Below are 7658 nucleotides of genomic sequence, written 5' to 3'. Positions count from 1 at the left end.
AAACAAACATGAAATAAGGTCAGAAAGGAAAAGAGTTAAAAAAAAAAAAAAGCGAACAATCAAACCCAAAGGAGGCCCCATCTTTTCATTTATATTTTTCCTGCTCTGGTGCAGAAGATGCAGGTAATCCTGGTTTAATTTCCTTAAAACTTATGATGCCATCATGTGTGTGGCTGAGCAGAGTAATTTTCCTACAGGGCATGTGAGGCTTGAGGGTGTACTTAGTATTAATTTATTCCTGACAAATAAAAGCTTGGCACCAGGGCATGTGCAGCCCCACTGAGCAGCTCAAAAGCCAACAGGGCTGCTCCCCTTGGGCCAATCCCAAAGCTTTTTGGCCACTGAGATGAAGGGACCCTCCATGCGGGACGGTAGAAGTCCTCAGGGAATTCCTGCTCCAGAGGTAAAGGGTACCCCTCTTTATGGTTCTTGGATACCAAAATAATAATTAGCTGCACGTTAGATCCCCAGGAATTGAGCATGAAGATTTGCATCTCTTCTTGGCCACCAACAGCCAAGTTGAAGATTTGTTTTCACATCATAGGAAAAATACCAAGTGCCAAGCCATGTGGTAAACCAAAATAGCTTATGAAGTGTGCAGGTTTTGGAACACGGGTAAGGATGAACCAGGAAAAAAAAAAGAGAGAAAAAAAAAGGTTTTATATATAGATACTGAAAACCGAATAAATCACATGACTCAGCCCAAAAAAGCTTCAGAGAAAAGTTTGTGTCTGGGATTAAGAGCACTAGTCATTACTTTAACTATGTATGGTATGTTCTCATTTTAAAAAATGTGTATACCAAATATTTTAGCCTTTTCTCATGAAAGGATCTGAAAGGCAAAAAGCTTTTTAGTACTACACAAATATTAGCCTTTCCAGGACAGTGCTGGCTGGCCAGCTAATTCTTATGGTCCTGTATTTTTCTGTCTATACTTGTATCAAGTCTGCTCTGACTCCATGCGGAGCTTTCTGTGGGGTTTTTGGAAGAGGAAATTTCTCTTTCTCCTGTGCAAATTGGCAGAATTATGTTGGTTTTAGCCATGGCTTGTTTCTCCTCTATTTCCACCAGGCTTAGCTGATAGACTTTGAAATGGGTTTTAACATGTTTTGGGGCTACTGCACTTCGCCAATTCCAGTGCAATAACCCACAGGAACAGTCCTGCAAGGGACTTTGGCAAGATCCTGGTGGGATGCACATCTTGGACCTCCCAAAGTGCCTGGAAAGCTCTGTTGGAGTTGCGCAAGGGATGGTGAGAGCAGGATTTGGCCTCCATTCCCTCAGGCCTATGGAGAAACTGGGCTCTGACCAGCTCCCTGGATTATTTACATACACAGGGCGAGATTTAGGGCTCTCCAGGACTTTCCGAAGTTCCCATAGATCAGAAAAAAAGTGTCCCAACACAGCGGCCAAAGCTGCCATCTCGCTGTAGACGTACTAAGACAGAAACAGCCTTCCTCCATTTTAGAGGAAATTGTTAATCTGCTAATTATGCTAATTAAAGCTAAATTAATCTGACCAGGCTTCTCATATCATGGACATGCAATGGTGGATAGCATTGTTAAAGGACTGAGAGCAGAACTGGTATTCAATTGATGTTATTTTCTCTGACCCTGTCTCTGATTTGTCCTGAGGCCTTTGGGAAACCACTCAATACCCCCATCAATAAAATAGTGATAACAACACTGAACGTCTCAATACGTGCTCTGAGAACTGCTGATGAACAGTGCTAGGCATGACCAAGTTATCATTACATTATTATCTATCAACAATTAGAATTATTTTCAAAGAAAATTTTGCTTGCTATGTTTTTAATTAAGCTTGTTTATCAAAAAATGGACTTACTGACTGGTCATAGCAACTTTTTATGATTTTCGTTTATGAACCTCTTCCCCTTAAGAGAAGACATTGTTAAAGTGCTTTGATTGATCAAAAGCTCTTTTGTGTTGGTTACAGTGCCCCAGGGCATTTTGATAAATTTTCAAAAAAGGGGCAATTTAAAAAATCTTCTTGGCTCTTTCCCCATGCAAACAGGCTGCATTGGAATTTTGCAGGGCGTAGAGTCCCGTGACCTTGCATGGTGGCTGTGCATCCAGGCTGCTCCTCTTGGTGTTTGGGTGTTGCATCGGCTTCGCTCTACTGCAGGAGCTACACCAGTGGCAGAGTCCTCTGTCTAGACAAGCCCTTAAACCTCATTGCTTCATTCTGTTACTGATAAAAAGCACTAGACACGGGAATAAGTTTTCCTCTCCATCTTTTTTTTTTTTCCCTTATATCCGTGAGGAAGGAAGACTTGATTTTTTTTTCTGATCCACCCAAAAGAAACCACAGTAACCACAAGTGCAATTACATATATATATCTGAAAAAGAAATACAGAAAAAAAAAACATTCTGGCAATTCTTTCACATTCTTTTTTAAGCTTCTTTGCTACATGTAGAACAATAAATGATTTAAAAATGAAACATAAAGGCATCTGTTTGCACTATATTTGAAATTAAATTGGATAAAGCTGAGAGGGAGCAGTTAGTGACTAATACCAAACAGTGCCCAAGTAATAGTATGACGAAGTTAACAGAACCCAAGTTAAACTGAACTTCTTCCTAAGGCAGGAAAGACTCCTTTTCTTAGCTCCCTCTAAATGTCACACTGACTTCTTGAAAGATGGGGCCAAAATATTTATTTTCTGCAGTTATTTTTGGTGGAGAACTGTTTTAGGATTTTTTTTTTCCCTTTGTCCTAGGAATATCAGAAATCAACTGACACCAAGTGATTGCCTGATGACTTGGCCGATACAACTCCATCCCCAGTGCTGAATTCTGGCATCAAAGTATTTTGGCAATTAGCTGGAGAATATGGAGCACAAAGCTAAAGTGAAGGAAAAGGAGTGTCTGCCTGTTATGCTTGGTTTTAATACCATGAGCTCATTGATTTAAGCTGCTTGTGCTTTACTACTATTTCTGGGTGAGGTCTAGCTGACTGCTTGCTGGTTTGGAGGATGCAGGAGAGGCAGGTGTGATGTGCTAGGTGGGTGACATGGATGGTCTTGTTGGTCTTGCATCCATGGGACACACTTATGGTTGGCTTGGAGGAGCATGAGGAAGGGGGACCAGGCTCAGCTCATCTCCTGCTGGTTATCTTGCATGTTATTCCCCACAGTGATCTTGGTAGTGAGGAGAAATATGTCTTGTATTTCCCGTACTTCCATTAAACCACAGTTATGTGCCAGGTTGAGTCTGCACCCCTCATTTCTGCGAATGACCTGTCATCCTCAGGCTCCTGGTAGGAGAAGCAGATGACCAGGAAGCCAGCTGGCAGCTACAGTTATAGCCACAAAACTGCCACTGAGAAACAGCGTTGGATTTGATCTTATCACTGTCACAATTAAAAAGAAGTATCAGTTCCACAAAGCCTATAACCACAGCGCTGGTGTAATTACAACCGTCTCACAGTGTATTCACACTGTGGGATTATCCTTGTCCTGCCAGCTATAAATTACATACTAAATAAAGCTCATAATGAAAAAAATGGCATCCTCGGAGCCGCTACCAAGAACATTTTAAGTGCTTGGTTATTTCAAAATGATGGAGCATTTGTAATGAACCCATTGTTATGGTTTTGTTCTCTTTCACACTTGGACTGGTGGTGGTAGCAGGGAATTCATCCTTTTATTTTCATGTTTCCATCTTTTTTAAGGCTTTTAGCACTCAATAAAGCTTAGATTTTCATGACAATTTTCAGACAAGCCAGTAAATGAATCTGAGTCTTTAGCAATCACAAACTGACTTTAAAGGAAACTTGTATTCTGAATGTGAAAATATTCAGGCTCTTTTAACGTAAAAATTTCATGTCCGTCTGTCTCACAAACATGAAGCGTGTGAGGAGTAAAAGTCCACAGGTAACCCTGAGGCTTTTCGGTTATTTTGTTAGGTCAGAAGGTAAAATACTGTGATTGCTCATCAGGACTGAAAGCCTCTGTGCTCGCGTTGGTTTATGTTAGCTGCTTCTGCTCTAAGACAGCTCTTTAAACTGCAACTTCTGTAATATCAGTTTGACTTATTGTTGTGGGAGGACTTTTCCAAAAGGGACGTGTTAGAGAGGCTCTCAAAAACAGTTAGTCACTGGTGGACATGAAGATGTGTTCAGTGGTGTTTCCATTGGTTCCATACTCCTCTATAGCTTTGGTATTAAACTGACTGAAATGAGAAGAAAACTTAGTCTCCTTGGATGCTTTTCAGTGTTTTGAGAGTGACTGTTTGTGCCTTTCAAGGTTTTGTTGCTATTATGTGTAATGATTTCTGTTAAACCTCGTCCTGTGCCACAGAGATGGGAGAGGAGTTCATTTATAAAATAGTAGATTAATAAACTGAAAACGCGCTTCTGAGCTGACAGATGCTTTTGGCTCTTTCCCTCTACTTTAAATGCAGTGTTAAAGAGCAGTCTGTGACAGGGGGAATAACAGGAGCCTCTTCAGTCCTGTCGTTTCTCTTGAACTCACAGCTCTTTAGAGCTAATTTGGGAGATACATTCAGCTGTTGATTACTGTGAGTTCAGATACTGTAAACTCTGAGGTATCACCAGTGAAAACACACAAGGAGGATGGGATGAAGAAAAGAAAAAAAAAACAGTTATATTCTTGGATAAGAAAGCACAAGCAGAAGATTGGCCTCTGGTGTCTTCTTTATGCAAGGAACTTGGAAAAACTGTAGCTTGGAAAATACAGCCACAGAATGACACCATTTACAGTCTAAGAGATGGTCTTACTTAGACAAGATGTCTAAATCTTTCGTTTTCTCTCTCTCTTTGTAGGCAAAGTGGGATTAAAAAAAAAAAAAGGAAAAAAGAAAATAGACCACATAGAAAATGCACGTGTTCCCAGTACTGCAGAAATATTGGTGGGATGGATGTCTGGAGGCCTATAGCATAGTCTTCTGCTTGGAATGGGATCAGATCAACCATGACTTTGTCTAGCTGAGACATGAAAACCTCCAAGCATGGAAATTGCCGCCATCTAGACACAGTATTCCTGGTGCAGCCTTGCCACTGCTGAACTGGTGGATCTACAGGACCTAACCTGTAACCTTCCAACCCTAAGTATTCTGTGATTCTGTGATTCTGTGACCTAGCAGAAAAGCAGCACTGGGTGTATCGATGCTCCCCACTGAAAAGGGATGTTGCAAGTTGATGTAGACTCCATCCTGCAGTTGCTCCTTGCCCATGTTACTCTAATGGGTCTCAGCTGGAATGGTTGGACATGGGGCTGGATGAGCATTTGGAGCCAGAACTGTGTTTGGGTTGGATCTGTGAAGTTTGGATGAGGCGCTCCACCAGAGCAAGTTATTCTAGCAATGCACAAACAAGCAATCCAACAAACAAAAACAGAAAAGGAAAGAAAGTCTGAGCTGTTCCATCAGTGGCGGGATTAATGCATCCCAGTTTCCTATGTGACTTGAATATGAGTGCCCATATGGATTTGATGATGTTTCATAAGAGCTGATCTCCTGCTTTCACTCTTCTCTCTGGCCACCCTTCTTCTTTTGCTGACCCTGTGGGAACTTAACATCTTGAGCACCTCATCAAATCCATCTGAAAATGGCCAGCAAATTCCACAGTTATTGGTGAGGAGTGAAAGGCAGATGGACACATAATCTGATCATGCAAGGCCTAGTTTATGTAAGAAACCAGGATAAAAAAGAATACATGGAATTCATAAGCAGTCCATGAGAAATCCATTTGTATTAACAAGTAGATGGGTTCCTGTCTGCCTCTCAGCAAAATAATTTATTGTTATCTTTACCAGAGTTGCTGAGATCTATAAAAAAGAGGAACAATGGAGAAGGAAGCAGGATAACTTAGACAGAAAAAGAGTTGTAGGCTTAGGACCATACTTGTTCGTACTCTGAGATAAATTACCTCAAGGCTGAGAAATAATTTGTTCAATTGAGATTTGCAGGATTTTTTATTATTATTATTAATAAAAACAGCAGACAGAGAAAAGAATAGAGATCATCAAAGAGGGAAGAAAAGGGTTAATTATTCTCCATCCAGAAAGCCATTTCCTCGCTTCCAACTGAAAACCTGAGGCAGAGACAGAAATTGCAATTTCAGTAAAAAGACATGAAATGAAAAGCATGTCCACAGTTATAAATGGCCACTCTGACACAAGGAAAGAGAAGGTGGAGGGAAAGCCGGTTTGACTAAGATAACAAACAGAAAAAACAAAAGAGCTTTGAAGGTGGGTGGCTTCCATGTCAGACTGTTTGCCATTGACTAAAACAAAGTCATTCTGTGGTTTGTAATTGAACGGATGAAATGGGAGCGTATGGGCCTTTGATGATGGGTGTGGTTATATGGCATTTAGCAATTTGGTGTGTCCTGCTAAGTATGGAGTGGTCCATCTCGTAGTACTTTTGTTCAGGCTGCCAGTTGTCCGAAGTGTGAGCTTGGGTGTCAGCTCGGTGAAAGCAAATCTGCAAGAAAGAAGAAGATAAGCAGAGGAATTGTTGGGAAAATCTCCTCTTATGAGATGACCGGTTAAGGGCTTGAATTGACTAGTCTTGCTGTCCCCTCCTCGGAAGCTTCCTAAAGAAGTCATCGATGTGGCAATGCTACTAGCACAGGGTGGCACAGGAAACAATGAGTCAGGTGAAGAGTTCCAGAAGGCCGTTTCATAAGCTCTTGGAAGGGAAACCAGGCAGGGCTGCCTGAAATAGCTCCGGAGTTGGGAATCAGAAAGCTCAGAGAGCGACAGCCAAAGCATGCTGGCCTGGAGAAACACATCCAAGCAAGGCAAAGAAAACCTCGGCCTGGGTTAGGAACTTATGTGTGAGGAGTAGAGGAGATGCTAGAGCTGAATATTATAGTGCTAGTCTAGGACTACCTAGTCCTAGCAGTACTCCCCAGATGCTTTCCTTGAGTCCTTGGCTGCCTCAAAGGGTTAGAAGCAAAGACAGAGGTATCAAGAATGCAGCAATGTGGTTTAAGCTTGCAGAATAGACCTGGGAGGAGGAAGACCAAGTTGATCACAGGTGGTAGCTGAAGGGTGCACGCCACTTTTATTCCCTGCACTTCATTCCCTTTGCCTTGTGTTCTTGCGTGAGAGGGAGGATGAGAAGAGAGAGGGGCCAAAGGGAAGGGAGCAGATATAGAGGAGGAAGATCTCATAGCTGGGCCCATACCTCAGTGGGGAATGCCATGCAGATTCCTGGGGGAGAGGTGGAGGAACCCCACAGGATCCTGAGAAACTCTATGTTGCTTAAGAAAGACTGAATCTTAGCATTTGTGTTTAATGAATGTAACATGTTTAATGTTACTATAAGGAAATAAAAGCATATGTGGAAGAATAATGCAGGGCTTCAAAACTAGCTTGGCAATCTCTCCATCCCAAGATTTTATATATATTTTGCCTTTATACCCAAGTCACTTAAACGCTCGATTTCTGAGGTAATCTGTGGGGAAATTAATAGGTGTCTATTTGGAGACATTTTGGAAACTGAAAGTTGGTTAGGAGTGTGTGTTTTCAGGCTAAACCATACAGGCTCCCTCCTGTGGTATAATTGAGGTCTCTCAAGGAACTATGTATGCTACAGGAAGCTCCATAATTCAACACAGGATAGAGCCATCTGCCATGTCAGAGCTCATATATGTCTATAAGGAATTT

This window comes from Tinamus guttatus, unplaced genomic scaffold (genome assembly GCF_059628265.1).
Source record: "Tinamus guttatus ecotype Peru unplaced genomic scaffold, ASM5962826v1 Tinamus_guttatus_pri_ptg000048l, whole genome shotgun sequence".
Lineage (NCBI taxonomy): Eukaryota > Metazoa > Chordata > Aves > Tinamiformes > Tinamidae > Tinamus > Tinamus guttatus.
This window is presented reverse-complemented; position numbering follows the sequence as displayed.